Source organism: Lathyrus oleraceus, chromosome 7, assembly GCF_024323335.1.
Source record: "Lathyrus oleraceus cultivar Zhongwan6 chromosome 7, CAAS_Psat_ZW6_1.0, whole genome shotgun sequence".
Taxonomy (NCBI): Eukaryota; Viridiplantae; Streptophyta; class Magnoliopsida; order Fabales; family Fabaceae; genus Lathyrus; species Lathyrus oleraceus.
The window spans coordinates 455,901,302-455,919,803 of NC_066585.1; the positions used below are offsets into that span (position 1 = coordinate 455,901,302).

General features: G+C 41.0%; 1 long non-coding RNA gene across 1 annotated transcript in view; it reads right to left on the reverse strand.

Annotated features, from left to right (window-relative positions):
- Positions 1-722: 722 nt before the first annotated feature.
- LOC127101601 (uncharacterized) overlaps positions 723-18,502 on the reverse strand; it is a 59,253-nt gene continuing 41,473 nt past the window's right edge. The window contains exons 2-4 of the long non-coding RNA XR_007794676.1: positions 1,177-1,267; positions 1,017-1,070; positions 723-875 (exon numbers count right to left, since the gene is read on the reverse strand). This is a non-coding gene — a long non-coding RNA (uncharacterized LOC127101601). The remainder of the gene's footprint in view (positions 876-1,016; positions 1,071-1,176; positions 1,268-18,502) is intronic.

Below are 18,502 nucleotides of genomic sequence, written 5' to 3' on the forward strand. Positions count from 1 at the left end.
CAAGTTTCAGAGTCTGTAGCAGTGTGTTGTATTATATCTTGGTAGTCTTCTTCTTCAGGTCCGCATCTCCTTATATAGGGAAGGAGAAAAGAGACGTTGGAGACTTTCACCAAAAGGTTGGATAACTTTTGTACTTGATCAGAAACATCAAGCAAACACCTTTCTACAAGAGGAATTATTCATTGAAGCTCATGCACCAATTGAGAGATTTTTCCTTAAGTTTTCAAGTGATCAAAAGTCTCTAAGACTGTCATAGTTGCCTCGGATGAAGAGTTTCTACTTCAGAGATTGACTTCCTTCAGACTTTATTTTTCAGAGGTTGATCACATCAGGGTCCTCTTTTTGGCTTCTGAAGCTTCAGAGTTTGGGTCACATGAGGCTGACTTTCTTCAGAGTTTACTTCTCCAGTGTTTGGATCTTAAAAAGCACCCCTTTGTTCGATTTGATTCGAGTCATGGATTTTGAGTGAGTTAAGTCATACACATCAAATCTCAAATTTTCAAGTTTTTCAAAATAGTTTGAGATTTCACTTCCTACATAATTTGAACCAACTTTAAATATGGTTTTTGTTCCATTAACTTAAGCAATTGACTAAAACCATAATGACCATACTCAAATATAAACACTCCAATTATGCATGCTAAAACGAATCGATTCAAATCTTGATTCAAAGATGTGTAATCATGAAGTACATTCAATAAATAATAATAAATGAACTGAAAGCGTAAAAGACTAGCAACAAAATCGTACGGGGGTTCTCCCCCTAAATATATTAGAGACATGCAACTTCAGTCTCCCCTTTTTTATGTTTAGCGAGCTTTCACTTTGAATTGAATTGACATTGAGCCAGAGCAAATAAACGTTTGTGCTCCCCCCTGAAACATTGCACACACACAAGAACATAAAATTTACAAGATTCAAAATGAAATAATAAAGATCACCTCCCAAGAATTGATGATAGCATTTTGACTTATCAAGTAGAAATTGTTGAGCATGTGGTGTCATATTTCACTTACTTTTTTTTGCTCATCTTCTGTCTTGCAAGATGAGGTTTGATTGATGAAGTCATTCTTCACTCACACATCGAGAAAATTAACAAAATAATCAATTTACTTCCTTCCCATGAAAAATTTAAACATGTTGTGTTTCCCATGAATATGAGGGTTGCTCCAGTACCTGATGAATTTGGAGTATGGATGTGACTTGTAATTCTTCACTTTGAATTTTCTCCTACCCAACTTCAATGTTAATATTATGTCCCTTATCCCTAAGAAAGACAATATTGATGTTGTAAGAGCAATGCTAAAAAGGATATTGTCATACGGTGAACTGACTTTTTGTGTTTTTTATCGCAATGTCGCGGTTAGCAAGAGTCGCCACCGACTTTTCTTTTATCCAATAAGGAAAGGTGGAAAAGAACAGGAAAGACCTTAATTTAGATTTTGGGTTCGGGAGGTACATTATACAAAGGGAAGGTGTTAGCACCCTTTGTATCCATGGTTATCCATGGGCTCTTAATTGCTGGATCACTTATATTTTTGTCTGAAAAAGTGTTGGTGAATTGCTTAAAAAATGTTTGAAAGAGAGTTTAACTTTGTAATGATTCTCGTAAGAATGTATACAAAGTATTTATCTCGTTTGATTTTGAAAGCGATTTAGAAAAGGTTTTGAAAAGAGAATTTAACTTTGTAATGATTCTTGTATGAATGTATACAAAGTGGTTATCTCGTTTAGTTTTGAAAGTTGTTTAGAAAAATAGTTTGGAAATGTGTGAGGTGTAGAAAGTATTTTAGGTTATGATCCAGTAATTGAGAGTTATACCTTCCTAAGGTCATTATGAACGTTTCCTATCCTTATGAGGGTAAAACTGTCCTTACTATTGAGAAGTAAGTAGTTTTATCCTTGGGATGTAAAAGGGTCATCGTAGGGTCATCGATTGGTCATTGAAGGCAACAGTTATGAGGATACCTTAGCATTCGAAGGGACTATCATCATTTAACCGTAGGCAACATCGGAGGGTCATCGAGGGACAAAGTTGTATATTCGAAGGCAACATCCGAGGGACTATAATTTATTTTATGATGATTTAACCGAAGGGTCTTTGCTAAGGGTATCCCCACGTTCGCGGGACATGACCATTATACCGTAAGGCAGCAAAGAGAGGTCCAAGATCACTTATTTAAAGGTCATATTTTAAAGTCAATTAAATAATTAAGTCCATATTAAGATCAATACATTAAAATTAATACATTAAAATCAAGACATTAAAATTAACACATGAAAATTAATTAGGCCACTTAGGGTGAGTCTCCACAAGGGTATCCCACAAATAAAGTGGAAGACCTAAACAGCAATCTTTTCCTGGGACATATGAACCTTTGCAAAATTCAGCAAACGGGTTAGAATACCAAATCAGGGTGCAATCGAGAGTTGCACCCAAGTAATAGGTAAACAAAGCATGGTCATGATAAAACAGGGCAAATGGGCAAAGATCAAAATAGGACGAAGAGCAGCGGCATCCATTACAACAATTCAAAGTATCCAGGCATACTTAAGTCACATGCAAAGCCTCAAATATATTTATGAACTCAATTATGATATCCCATGTGAATTAGGAATATAAAGCAATGATAGTAACGCAAACCTGTTTGCAATTGAATCGCAACCTTGAATTGGCCGATCGGATCGAATTGAGCGGAGGTGACCTTGCTGCCGCCGTAAGGTTAGATTCGGTAAAAGGGCACACAATAGTTTCCGTTGTAGAAACTAGTGTGTGAAAAGAATTCTAAATGCCAAAAGGGAATAAGGAATTGCAAAAGAAATAGTGTAGCACTTGTAAAACACGATGCCTAAGCTGCTGGAAAAGTAAAATCTGCAAAAGCGAAAACGGCAAAGGGAAAAGAATCTCCAAAAAAGCCCCCTTTTTAGGTTTTCAAGGTGGCTATTTATATTGTTGTCATTAGGTCATGCCTGCTGCCAAAAAGGTCTTCAACGCGCGCGTGGATACAGGGCCCAACATTCCTCAACGGATCTTCAAACCTCCGAAGCGTTGCCTGCGCCCACAAAGTAGGGGAATGGTGTGACGTTCGTCACACCATGTGTGACGCCCGTCACAGGGGTGTGCGAGGCGTGACGCTCGTCACAGCCTCTGTGACGCTCGTCACAGATGCCACACCCGTGTTCTTGTACTTTGGGCTGGGCTTTGCTGTTTGGTTCGTTTTCTCTTCTTTTTGCACCCCTTTTCCTCCGCTTCCAAATAAACCACTTTCATATTATCACTAGGTGAGCGTGTAGGCCAGTTTGGGTCATTCGCGAGCTGGGCCTTCGTTCCTTTAGGTGTCATAAAAATGAGTCGGAGCGCCCTGAAATGTCTTGAAATATTAATGGGCAAATTTTGGGGTATGACAGCTGCCCCTGTTCAATATTCTTGAACCGAGAGAGTAGAATGGTATGTGCCGTTCGTGGTCTGGAGGTGAAAGATTATTGAACACTAGAATGCCCCAAAAATTTGCACTTGCCAATTAGTCTTGGTGGAGATGGGCTTAAAGATGCCATCCAGGTAGTTTGATGAGGCGATTTCCAGATTGTGTCGTACGTTAGACAATGTCTGAAGACAGGGACGTCATACCGGGTCATACGCTGGACCGTATAGTGAATCATCCATCATGCTGTTGACTTCGCTGGGGAGTCAGAGTATGCTATATGCTGCTGGGGATAAGGGATCAGAATGGATCATACATTGGACCATATCTGGGTATCAGAGTGAGCTGTTCGTTAGGCGGACGAATTTGATGGGGATGAAAGATCAGAACAGATCGTACGCTAGATCGGTTCTGAGTTGCAGAATGAGCCGTCCGTTATGCTGAATCTGCTGATAAAAGGGGGTAGTCGTACACTAGACTACACTTCAGAAATGTACCGTACACTATGTAGCATCTGAGGAGGGGAGTAGTCATACACTAGACTACCATTCAGGAATGTACCTGTTCGAAGGTAGCACCTGAGCAAGGGAGTAGTCGTATACTAGACTACCATTCAGGAATGTACCTGTCCGAAGGTAGCACCTGAGCAAGAGAGTAGTCGTATACCAGACTACCATTCAGGAATGTACCTGTCCGAAGGTAGCACCTGAGCAAGGGGAGTAGCCGTATACCAGACTACCATTCAGGAATGTACCTGTCCGAAGGTAGCACCTGAGCAAGGGGAGTAGCCGTATACCAGACTACCATTCAGGAATGTACCTGTCCGAAGGTAGCACCTGAGCAAGGGGAGTAGCCGTATACCAGACTACCATTCAGGAATGTACCTGTCCGAAGGTAGCACCTGAGCAAGGGGAGTAGCCGTATACCAGACTACCATTCAGGAATGTACCTGTCCGAAGGTAGCACCTGAGTAAGGGGAGTAGCCGTATACCCGACTACCATTCAGGAATGTACCTGTCCGAAGGTAGCACCTGAGCAAGATGAAGGTTTAACTTGGTCGTACATTAAACCGTATTTGAGCAGCATCTGGTCTAGCTTGGTCGTACACTAGACTGTATTTGAGTGGTATTCGAAGATTTGAAGAAGGTCAGAATGGATCGTACGCTAGATCGTATCTGAGTTGTTGAAGGTCATAGGTTGAGCTGAATCAGAGTGAACCGTACGCTAGGCTGTATCTGATAGTATTTGCAACAATTTACTGGGGATGGGCTTATAGATGCCATCGTGAGGAGGATGTCAGAATGAATGGTGACATGGAGTATATCCGAAAGATGTAGTTGAATCCTGAATGTAATTGATAAGGATGCCCGTCTGAATGGACCTTTGTTTTGATTGTATCAAGAGGATAATTAACCTGAAAAATAAAGTTAGCTTCATGCCATGTCATGATGCATGAGATGCAAATGTTGTATGCATGCGTGTGCTGTGAAATGATGTAATGAGTGAATTATGCGTCTGGAATAAATGAGAGCATGGTATACATGTATATGTTATGAAATGATGTAATGTATATGATGCGGAACGAAAATTGTATGTAGGTATGTGATGTGAAATGATGTAATGAATGCACTATGTGTCTGAAACGTTCTTCCAGGGGACTCTACTGGGGAAACAAATCTCAGTCTTCGGGTCGGAGATATTTGTATTGATGACCCTGTCTCAGCTGGGGGATTTGATTTCTGTTTGATGGTAGAAATATTCACCGGAGCCTGGCTGGGGGTAGAAGAGATGACCAGTCTAGTGATGCCAAGTTCTTCTGGGGAATAATTGGCGTTGCCGGGGAATCGAATTAGTAACAGCCTCCTTGGAAAGCGTGGTTAGACCTTCTCCTCGATCCCGAAGTCGTGTAGTAATTGCTATTGCTATTTTAGGCATGCATTTTTGTAAACATTGGTCATATTCAAGTGCATAAGTCAATTCAAGTTAAATCAATGGACGTTTACGCAAACAAAACAGAAAAGGTAAAAACAAAAGCATCTTTTTGGAAATGAAATTGTATTGATTTTGAAAGAGGGCCTATAAATAGGCAATTTGAGTACAAGGAGACGGAAATCCTAGTAAGAGGAAATTATCAAGAAAAAGAGAAAGCTATGCAGAAAAAGTCCTATTGATTTTAATTCCACTACTGTCATCATGTCTTCAAGCATCTCATCTCCTGCTGTCGGATAGAGGTGATTGGCTTGTTCAGTCCCTTGAACTTGGTTGAAGCTGACAAAGAACGGGACATAGTCATACGCTTGAATCCCTAATTTTTGCCTGGACCGCCTTTTCAGGTTTTCAGTCCACCAGGATACCCGTTTTTGCCCAAGCCGCCTTTTCAGGTTTTCGACTTGCCGGGTGTACATTTTTATATGTTTATCCCTAATTTTTGCCCGAACCCTTTTGGTTCGCCGGGATGCCCTTACTTTTGCCTAGGTACGTCGACCTAGCGGGTCTCTGTTATGCGTAGTATTTTTTAACTATGTCCGCGTTCACAGGATGCGGGAAGTCTTCGCCATCCATTGTAGCAAGTATCATGGCTCCACCAGAGAATACCTTCTTAACCACAAATGGCCCTTCGTATGTGGGAGTCCACTTGCCTCTGGGATCCCCTTGTGGTAGAATGATACGCTTGATCACCAAGTCGCCAACTTGATACACCTGTCTCTTGACTCTTTTGTTAAATGATTGGGTCATGCGCTTCTGATATATCTGCCCGTGACAAACAGCCGCAAGTCTCTTCTCATCAATCAAGTTTATCTGATCGAGTCGAGTCTGAATCCATTCATCTTCATCTAAGCCCGCCTCTTTCATGATTCTTAGAGAGGGAATCTGAACTTCCACCGGTAAAACGGCCTCCGTTCCGTAGACTAAAGAGAAAGGAGTTGCCCCCGTCGAAGTGCGTACTGAAGTGCGATAACCATGGAGAGCAAATGGTAACATCTCGTGCCAGTCTTTGTACGTTACTGTCATCTTTTGTATGATCTTCTTAATGTTCTTATTAGCAGCCTCCACGGCGCCATTCATCTTTGGCCGGTACGGAGAAGAGTTATGGTGCTTAATTTTGAACTGCGTGCAGAGTTCAGTAATCATCTTGTTGTTCAAATTAGTATCATTGTCAGTGATAATCCTTTCAGGGATGCCGTATCGACAAATAAGGCTATTCTTGACGAACCGTGCCACCACATTCTTGGTGACAGAAGCGAATGAGGCTGCCTCTACCCACTTGGTGAAGTAATCAATAGCGACGAGAATGAAGCGATGTCCATTAGAAGCCGTAGGTTTAATCTCCCCGATCATATCGATGCCCCACATTGCAAAGGGCCAAGGAGCTGTCAACACGTTCAATGGAGCAGGAGGCACATGTACTTTGTCCGCATAGATCTGACACTTGTGACAGGTTCTGGAGTGATGGTGGCAATCAGCTTCCATGGTAGACCAATAATACCCTGACCTCAGAATCTTCTTGGCCATTGTATGTCCATTAGAATGAGTCCCAAAAATACCGTCATGCATGTCTTCCATAATCTTTTCTGCTTCCTTTTTATCCACACAGCGAAGCAGAGTCAAGTCATGATTACGTTTGTATAACACTCCATTACTCAGAAAGAATTTAGCGGAGAACTTCCTCAGGAATTTTCTGTCATTGATGGATGCCCCTTCAGGGTATTCCTGAGCTTCTAAGTATCTTTTTACGTCGTGGAACCAAGGTTTTTCCCGTACTCCCTCAGTGTTAAGTTCATAACAGTATGCTGGTTCATCTAGTCGCTCAATGGTAATCCTGGGAGCTTCACCATCCCATCTGACTCTGAACATAGATGACATGGTAGCTAACGCGTCTGCCAACTGATTCTCTTCTCGTGGAATATGTTCAAATGTAATCTCTTCAAAGTATGGAAGTAATGTCATTACCTGCTCTCGATAAGGGATGAGATTTGGATGTTTAGTATCCCATTCTCCTTTGATCTGACTGATTACCAAGGCCGAATCTCCGTACACACTCAAGAACTTGATTCGCCAATCTATAGCAGCTTTGAGTCCAAAAATACATGCTTCATACTCAGCCATATTATTGGTACAATGAAAACATAGTCTAGCTGTGAAAGGCGTATGGTAACCCTCGGGAGAAATGAGTACAACCCCAACACCATGGCCCAATGCATTAGAAGATCCATCAAAGACCATAGTCCATCGGGATCCCCATTCGGATCCCTCATCTGGTTTAGGTTTTTCGTAATCCGTAACAAGCATGACATCCTCATCTGGGAACTCAAAATTCATAGATTGGTAATCGTCCACCGCTTGATGAGCCAAATGATCAGCCAGCACGCTTCCTTTGATTGCTTTCTGGGTAGTATACTGGATGTCGTACTCTGTTAAGATCATCTGCCATCTCGCTATTCTTCCGGAGAGGGCAGGCTTCTCGAACATGTATTTGATGGGATCCATCCTAGAAATCAACAAAGTGGTATGATTCAACATATACTGTCTTAGTCGGCGAGCAGCCCAGGCCAAAGCACAGCAAGTTCTCTCGAGCAGTGAGTATCTTATTTCACAGTCGGTAAACTTTTTGCTCAGGTAGTATATGGCATGCTCTTTTCGACCAGACTCGTCATGTTGCCCCAATACGCACCCCATTGAATTTTCTAATACGGTCAAATACATGATTAGAGGTCTTCCTTCAACTGGTGGTATCAGAATTGGAGGTTCCTGGAGGTAGTTCTTGATTTTGTCAAAAGCTTCTTGGCATTCATCATTCCATGTCATCTCTTGATTTTTCCTCAGTAATTTGAAGATGGGTTTGCAGGTAGCGGTCAAGTGGGAGATAAATCGAGCAATGTAGTTCAAGCGTCCCAAGAAACCTCTGACTTCTTTCTCCGTACGGGGAACTGGCATTTCTTGAATAGCTCTCACTTTAGCCGGGTCAACCTCAATTCCTTTACCACTGACAATAAAGCCTAAGAGTTTACCGGATCTTACTCCAAAAGTGCATTTGTTCGGATTCAATCTCAACTTGTACCTCTTCAGCCTCTCGAACAGTTTGTATAAATGATCGAGATGCTCTTCTTCAGTATGAGATCTAGCTATCATGTCATCCACATATACTTCTATCTCATGATGAATCATATCATGGAACAAAACCACCATAGCACGCTGGTATGTTGCCCCGGCGTTCTTTAGACCGAACGACATTACTTTGTAACAGAAAGTGCCCCATTGCGTCACAAACGTAGTTTTCTCCATGTCCTCAGGTGCCATCTTAATCTGATTGTAGCCTGAGAAACCATCCATGAATGAGAATAATTTGTGTTGAGCGGTGTTATCTACCAGAACATCAATGTGTGGGAGTGGAAAGTCATCTTTGGGACTCGCTTTATTCAAATCTCTGTAATCCACGCACATTCGCACCTTACCATCTTTCTTTGGCACTGGCACCACATTAGCAACCCATTGAGGATAAGAAGTAACAGCTAAGAAACCGGCATTGAATTGTTTCATAACCTCGGCTTTGATTTTCTCAGACATTTCAGGACGCATGCGGCGAACCTTTTGCTTGACAGGACGGCAGACTTCCTTCGTAGGCAGCCGATGCACCACTATATCAGTATCCAACCCGGGCATGTCTTCATAAGACCACGCGAAAACCTCCACATAGTCATGTAACATCCGAATCAATCTTTCCTTGACACTGCTTTCCAATCCTGCTCCTATTTTGACTTCTCTTCTGTCTACCTCAGTACCCAGATTTACAATTTCGAGGGACTCTTCATGCGGCTGTATAGTCCTTTCCTCTTGCAATAACAATCTGGAAAGCTCTCCAGGGACTTCACAATCTTCCTCACTTCCATCTTCGGCTTGGTAGATTGGATTTTCAAAGTCATAATGAACAGTAGCGGAATTATTATCAATAGGATCCAGAGTGAGTACGGATCTGCAATTTGTTACGTGAGTGTGTGTAAGAAAGCATAGCTTGTTTGAAAGACGACAGGAAAAATAAAGAGCGCAACATTTGAATGCGAAAATGTCCATTGATTTATTGAATATGAAAATATGCTTATGAAATGACAAAACCCTTAACAAATTAGCTATTGTGCCCCGGGTATAGACACAATGCTTTAAGAAGTTCAATTAGAATTTGCAATGCTAAATAGACAATAACAATTACTCCTGACTAAAGGAGATCGGGATAGTGTCTTCAGCCTTCCAATTATTGAGTCCGTCGCCAATTGTTGGGTAGATCCACCTATCCAGGTCGCAATCACTGTCAGCATCTCTTACAACATTGATTTGATCTTTGACCGTCTTCTCAGAGTTGAATCCCAGACCAGCTTTGTCAGACTTGTACGGTACGTTGATCAGTTGACCCCAGCCAGTACAACCACCATCTTCAACCACAGCTTGAGCATCTTTCAGAGAAATCATAGCAGGAGGAGCACGAGTAACCTTGGGCACACAGAGAGTTGGCTTAAGGACAGGATCGGGCGGAGAAACCACTTCAAATGACTGAGTGGGAGTCTCGAAGAATTCACCATCCATCTCAACGTATCTGAAGGTATGCACACTACTGACAATGTATTCTTCCTCCCCACACACAGTGACGATCTTGCCCTCTATTGGATACCTCAGCTTTTGATGGAGGGACGAAGCCACGGTGTAGCACCTCAAATTTGCACCTATCATTGTGCATACCATCTCATATTAGGTCATAGCATATCATAATCCATTGCATAGCATTTGCATTGTCCCCGGTTGCCTCAAGTGCAAGCAAGCAGAAATTAGGTCAAATTGATCAGGAGATCAGTCCACCAATCAAGCAAGGTTGTTCCTCAAGGAATCAAAGCCCCAGGGTTTGTCCAACAAGTTCACATGCCTTGGGGGTCTTTTTGAAGTGTTCAAGTCAAGGGTTGAAGGCTCAGAGGTCAGCAGTCAATGCACAGGCAGGCACAAAACCCTAGATAATCAACAGTCAATCAAAGCAGTGGATGGTGGCCATTCTTGTGGAATTTGGGCACCATGGTCAATAATCAAGAGTTCATATGTCTTGGGACATCATTTGAAGTCAAAATCTCAAGGAATTAGGGTTTGGAATTCATCAGAAGTGCACAGTCAAGTCCAAAACCCTAGAAAGTCAAAGTTGGTCAACTGTGGTTGATTCTTTGGTTTTGATGGATGGAAATGGTTTGAAGGAGCTTATTCATGTCCTAGTAGGTCTCATATGTCATGGGAATCAACATCATGGAAGAATATCAAGCCAATCAGAAAATTTCCCAAAATAGAAACTGGACCTGTAATTTCAACTGCCAAAAATAGAAACTTCTTGATCCTCAACTTACATCATGATACAAGCTTCAAATGAATTTTTTCCCAACATGAAAGTTGAAGATCTTGTTCTCCCATTTTCAAAAAGTCCAAGAACATCAAAATCCCATGTGTGGTTGTCAAGATATGATCAAATCATTTTCATCAATTTGTGAACTTCAAAGGGCCATATCTCCCAAACCATAAGGCCAAATTTGGTGGGGTTTTTTCCTACAAACCACATTTTTCATCCTCTTTCCAAAAATATAAGCTTCATGACCTAAAACCTTGCCAATCAAAATGGCATTTTTGGACCTATTCCTTTAAAAATCCAAGTTTGACTCATAGTTGACTTTTTGATCTATGGACTTTTTCTTAATTTGGCCAATTGGGATTCACTTGATATCATATTTGTGACTTGCTCCAAGCATAATTTCATGTCCATTTCATCATTATGTCATAATTTTGGCCAAAGGTATAAATTGGTGCAATTTTGCAAATGGCATATTAAAAACAAAAACAAGTTGACAATGCATGGTGCAGACCAAAAACAGTGGAGTTACAAGCCATTGTGCAGCCTGTTGAGGCCCAATTCGACCAGGGTTTTGCACCCTCCATTTCCATGTTTGCAAGTTTAGCAAAAGTGCAATTGGCTTCAAAGAGTAAAAACAAGGTTAGCATTTCACAAGTACATACAAAACAGCATAAGTAATGGTCCTGTACTGCATAACCAAGGCCCATCCGACCAAGCTTTCACACCCCCATTTCACACTTATGCAAGGATTAGCAAATTGGCAAATGGTGCATTTTAAGTTAAACCAGTTTGCAGCATGGATTAACAATATTAAACAGACCATATAAAGCATTTTTCTGTCACATTTCAACCCTAGCCACCACTTGGAAACACACAGAAAACCTCCATTCTCTCAATTTGCATCTGAACCAAAATTGATTTTCTGCACAAAATGGCCAAAACCTTCGAGTAACCCTTGGTTGATTCATCACTTGGACATCATCTAAAAGTGATTTGTGGCATCCAACACCGGCTGTACAACCATTTTCACATTCTGTTTTCTCAAGCTACAACAATGGCAGGTGGGGTTTTAAGTTGGAATAGACACGATTAAGTTCACATTCCTCGAGCATCCATCATTTGGGGCTACAAGATTCATCTGTTGCAGTACCTCATAGCCAAACGACAGCCGTTCCATCACCTAGTTTCAGTTTTGGTATGATTTCGATTTCTCTCTTTTTAAAAATCATGAGATGCTTGTTGTAAATTTTTTGATGCTGAGAACAATGAGCTTTGAACCACCTAAAATGATTGATTAATTAGGGAGAAATGTGAAATTGATTGTTGATGCTCAAACATGTTTTTGTGTGATACTGTTTGATTGGTTTGATTCCGTGAAAATGAACTTGATATTCTTAATGTGTTTTGTTTGGTGATTTCAATGCCGTGCTGTTTGTATAATTTGAGTTAAAATCGTTTTTCACTGATGTTGGTTGATGAAGCATACTGTACATAAACTTCACTATTGTTCCAAACCCTAAAAAATTTCCCAGGAAGCCCTGTTTCCCGTGTTGCATATGGCCATTTACTGTACAGTCCCATATTGGCCAATAATAACATTTCGTGTGTCCTTCATGGTACTGTGCGTTTTGATTAAATGGAAGTTTATTTACAAATATGCTATCCAATTGACTTTGTTGACCATTATGCAATGCACGTCCCTTGTTTACTGTGCGTTTTCATGCTAACCAATAAAAACATTTCACGTGTCTCCCTGGTGCTGTGCGTTTTGATTAGGTGATGCTCTATTTACCTTTGCCACGTTGACTTCTTTGTTTGACTTGTTGCCATGTTAACTTGTTCATGCTTATTCCAATTATTTCCTCATCTTCAAAAATTAATTTTTCATTCAAATTAAATCCAAAAATTATGATTCTTTTTCCACAATGTCCATGATTGAGTCTAGTTTATAATTATGATTTTTAATCATTTTTTCATTGACTGGATTTTTATTGACAATTGTTTTCCCAATATGTGTGCATAAATGATACATCTTACCATTTCAATTGTGAAATACTCATGTTATGTCCAATGACTTTGAATTTTTTTGTGATGAAACTAGACATGTTCACCTTCATTTTGGTATAAAGTTTGTGGATTTCCCATTTGTGGTTCGCTGGTTATGATTTTTTGAAGTCATGTGTTACATTTGGTGTCACAACATGAACAGGCATTTTCCCTAATTTTGTTCACATGTTTCCTTGCATCCAAATGACCCCATTTTTTGCATGAATCATCTATCATATGTCTAATTCATGTATGAATTTTCTTGGAATTTATTGCGCAATTTTCCATTTGATTGTGATTTTTCTTCCCTGCCTAGTCCATGGTTGACTTTTTGTGCTACATGTTGCCAAATCTTTTGGGAAATTCTCATACTTTATCACATGATCATGAAATTTCATATGTGATAACTAGACACCTCAAGCTTTGCATTGGTGTTAATCTCACTCATTTCTTTTCTGTTTTCAATTTGATATGATTTTTTGAAGTTGACCCATGCTTGTTGACTTTCATTGTGCTTACTTGAAATTGTGTTGACTTCATGATTTTAATTGACTGCCTTCCTCTCATCCAAATGCCATGAAATTTTACATGTATACCATGTTAGATGTTAGGATTGAGTGTGATTTATTTCATGATTTTTGAGATTGCTTAGGTTGACTTTTGATGCAAGTCATTCTGTTGACTTTTGTATGCTTTCCTTTGCCATGTTTTGACTTCAAATATCCATGAAATGACAATGATTCATGATTTGAATGTGGGCCCAATTGTGTTTGCTTTCTAATTGGTTGACTTTGACTTTGAGTTGATTTTCCCTTGCTGCCTTGACTTTTTCTTTCATGTTTGACCCTAGGCTAGTCCTAGTGGTCCTTTGGACTTATGTTGAGTTTATCTGTTTCAGGTTGAGCATAGTGCTTCCAAGATCATACCAATTTGATTGATGTTTGTTTGTCTATATCGTGCTAACCTTTTGTTTTGTAGGTGACTCATGTAACTTGAGTCTTGCTTTGCACAGTTGACCTCCTGTGGTTGACTGTTTATCCATTTCTTTTGATTTTGACTGTTGACTTGTTTACTAATGAGTTTGACTTTTTTCAGGTACTTTAGTTGCCTAAGTTCTTTGAACTTGCTTGCTTTGCTATTTTAGCATTTGCTTTTGAGGTATAAATATTTCTTCTTCATGTAGTCTGGAGACCCGGTCTGTTATTTGACCGGGCAAACTGTCTGAAGCCCTCCTTAAGAGGCAATGCCTGTGTTTGTTTATATTTGTCCTCAGCAGGAAAAGTCCTTCAAGTAAGGCAATTGGTGGAAGGTAGGGATAAGCAATCTATCCCCCACTATTCAGTGTGTCCTCTCTTTGCTCCCGGTACCTGGTTGAAGCAATGAGATAAATACCCAAGATCTAATCGAGTCAATAATGTGGAGAGAGTTCCTACTTTCTGAACTCCCACACTTTCTTTGATGCTCTCTCTGATTTGAGATAGAAGCAATGAGGCACACCCCTCATTCTCCTTTTCATCTGCTTCACCTGAGCCCCTCAATGGCCAGGTTAAGAGCAACCTTCACCTATTACAGTGGACTTTTAAAGTCAAACCCTCTTGTGTGAGCCCCCATTGTTTGGCTATAGAGTGTGTTGTTTGATTCTCATTGACTGTTTGATTGCTTCATATGCACTTGCTTGCCTGTATGTTATGCATTTATCATCATCAATTACCATTAATGCATGAGCATCTCTTTTGTCTGTTTGACATCATTATTGTTGTTTACCCATTGAGGACAATTGTAAGTCCCACAAGTTGGCATTTGTTCCTATGATATGGAAGTGAGTATAAGACCATCACATTGGCCACTCATCTTACTTTTGCTTTGTTGCCTTGTTTCTTTGTATGTGAGGATACAATTGTAAGTCCCACAAGTTGGCAGTTGTTTTCCTAGGATCATACTGTGTGTTAGAGCAAGTCCCACAAGTTGGCATCTGACATCCTTGTTCTGCTTTCTTTGTTTGTGAGAGGATGCAATTGTAAGTCCCACGAGTTGGCATTTGCTTTCCTATGATCATGTGTGGGGTTAACCTAAGTCCCACAAGCTGGCAGTTGACTTCCATATTTCTTCATTGTTTTCTTTTTGAGGAGATTAGTGTAAGACCATTGAGTGGCCTCTGATATCCAGTTCTGTTTTAGGAGATTGGTGTAAACCCAGCCATTGGTATCCGATATCCGCTTTTGTTTGTGAGACTGGAGCAAGACCATTGAGTGGCATCCGGTATCATTTGTTTGTTTATTTCATCATTACTTACTTTCCATTCCAAAGGACACCCTTGAATCATTTCTCATATGATCTCAAGAAGTGAACCTCCTGAGAAGCTTTACTTTCCATCCTCACTCATTCATCCTCATTGTGTCCTAGAACTTTTTCACACTTTGATCTTAAACTTGACTTAGACATTGTGCAAACATCTTCATGTTTTTTCAAACTAAAAACCTGGACTCAAGTCCTTGACTCTTTTCACAAACTCCATTTCATAATACTTCTTTTGAATTAATCTTAATCATACTTTGACTTCACTTTCATAATCACAATCAATTAACTTCACTCATTCACTTGTTTTGGCCATGTCCATTAATCTTTTCATGCATTAGCCGTAGGTTTCAATTATCATTGTGGTTGATGTAAACCTCACCTTATCTTTAGTGAGTCGACAGTAAGACTTCCGTATTGAAAATAGGGTTAACCCCTCTCGTACGTCGAAGCTATCCTCGCATGGTGGATGTTGGTTTTGGTCGAGTGTTCTCCCATTGATAATGAAAAGCCTCAGTGCTATTGTTTAAAATTGAATCCAACTCACTTTTGGAAATCTTTTAGCCGAACTACGGCGTTTTGATCCTTACCTTTGATGGAAGGTACGTAGGCAGCGGGTTCATCCGCTCAAACCCAATAAAACTTGTACATTCTTTCCTCATCATCTCACTCCTGTTTGCACAATGCATATGTCTTAACAAATAACAATTTTTTACAACAAGTGTGAAAAGGGCTCCCTAGGAGTACCTAGGACGTAGTGGGTGCCTAACACCTTCCCATTGCGTAACTTACCCCTTACCCGGAATCTCTGATCTTTTATTAGTTTTCTACGTGTAAAACTTCTTAGGCTTTTGTTCGCTTTTTAGCCAATCCTTTGGATAAATAAAAGTGCGGTGGCGACTCGAAACTTCATTGTATTGCTTTGCTTATGGTTTAATCGATAAATCATATGGCGACGAATACACCGCTACAGAAAAGTGGCGACTCTGCTGGGGATCCTAGTTTCCTTGGCGGTAGTGCCTACTTTTCACCTTTGTTGTGATATATTGTTATTTGTTATTTGATTTATTCTTGCACCATTTGGGATCACTGTATTGATTGTAATGTGTGAATTGCTTGACATACATTGCTGTTTGTTTTGGTGATCTGTGAGATGAGTTCTGTACCCGAACTCGAGTGCACTCTAGGATAGGAGAATGGCATAGTCTTGTTGACTGGTGTGGAGTATTCCTTAGCCAGTTGACTTGCGAGACCATTCACTTGGTGGAGGTCATGTTGAACTAATAATGTCACACAAGTTATTTGTGGTTAGGCATTATTCTTTCAATCATGTTCCGCAGAAGCCAAGGACCTTAGTTTACCAAACCCATCATGGCCTACTTTTAGGACCGTAGTGCGGAGGTCGTTCAGATGTCAGTTCTGATACGATTGTCACGCGATACTACACTCATAAGAGTTTCTCTTGAGAATATTCTTGGAATACGAGTATTCGTTCCTCCGATAATATTCGAAAGATGGAACGATGATTATGGGAACCTCTGATAGAACATGTCTGGCAGGTTTAAACCCTAGTACACTCCTTTTGGGGTGGTTCTTAACCGAGACCCCATGCTCGTGACTCTCAACAAACCCTTGATTCGTGGTTGAGTCGTTCAGACACCGTTAATATCAATGGATCCCGGATCGGGTGCAAAACCTAAAATCCACCAAAGCGGCTGGTTGATATTAGGGATGTTTGAACCGGTTCATGTACCGTTAATATCAATGGAACTTGGGTGTCGATAAGGTGAAAACCTAAATCCACCAAAATGGATGATTGATATTAGGGATACATAGAGCTTTCCCACGACCTTTGTTTGGTGTGACTTGCTTGATTCTTGAGTGTGTTTGTTGCATTCATACATTCATGCACTCATCCGCATACATGTCATCATCAGAAAAAGAAAATGTTCAAGGAACTTAAAGGGTTTATTTGCAAACTTTTCAGACAATGGAAAAACCAAAAAGACATACAAAGAAATACAGCTTCAAGCAACCTGATGTAAAAGAGTTAAGGAATCTGACATCATATGTATTAGATCCTTTGGGTTTCAAAGCTCGCTATGGGAAGCTTCTGCCTCTGCTCACCACTCAGGTTGACGAAGGGTTGATGAGTACTCTTGCTCAGTTCTACGATCCGTTGCATCGTTGCTTCTTATTCCCAGACTTCCAGCTACTGCCGACTTTGGAAGAATACTCTCACCTCATTGGGATTCCGATTCTGGATCAAGTGCCGTTCAGTGGCCTAGAGAGTATTCCATCTGCTCGAGAGATTGCTAGTCTGTTGCACATAGATGAAGATCTGATTGGAGCTAACCTGACTACCAAAGGCGGAATTCAAGGTTTTCCTTCCGAGTTCCTCATTTCCCAAGCTACTTTTTATGGGAAGGCCATGAGTGAGGACGCCTTTGAGGCTCTGTTTGTGCTACTCATCTATGGGTTGGTGCTGTTCCCCAACTTCGACAAGTTCGTTGACATGAACGCCATTAGGATCTTTGCAGTCCTTAATCCAGTTCCGACCTTGTTGGGTGATACATATGGCTCCATGCACCTGAGGAACATGAAGAATGGAGGAGTCATTGTCTGCTGTTTACCCCTGCTGTACAAGTGGTTTATTTCGCACTTGCCGCAGACAGTCGCTTTCAAGGAGAATAAGGGATGTCTACGGTGGTCTCAGAGACTCATGTCTCTCACCAATGATGATATCACCTGGTATGATCGCGTGTACGATACCGTTCAGATCATCGACTATTGTGGGGAATTCCCTAATGTGCCTCTTCTTGGTACATGTGGTGGGATTACCTACAATCCTATTCTTGCACGACGTCAGCTTGGGTTCCCCCTGAAGGATAAACCTAATAACATTCTGTTAGAAGGCGCGTTCTTTCAGGAGGGTAAAGATCCCCAAGGCCTGAAAGCCAGATTTGTCCGTGCTTGGCGCAGTATTCACAAGAAAAGTAGGAATGAGTTGGGTCCAAAGAACTGCATTGCTTTGGAGCCCTATACTTCTTGGGTCAGACAGAGAGCTGCAACCTACCTGATGCCGTACGATCATCCAAGACCTACACCGTTGGATGTGGCTGGGCCTTCAACCCTCCCTACCCAACGTGTAGAGGAGTTGAGAGAGGAGGACCTTTCGCGTGCCTGGATCCGTGAGAGGGAGGAATTGCTGCAGCAGCTCAAGGAGAAGGATGCTATGATTGAATTTCTCGAGCACCGAGTGATCGACGATCCGAACGACACTTGGACTTCTCTGCTTCCTCAGTCATCCAAATTCTGGAAGAGGAAGTATGATCGACTTGCCAAAGAGAAAGCTGACATGGAGGCT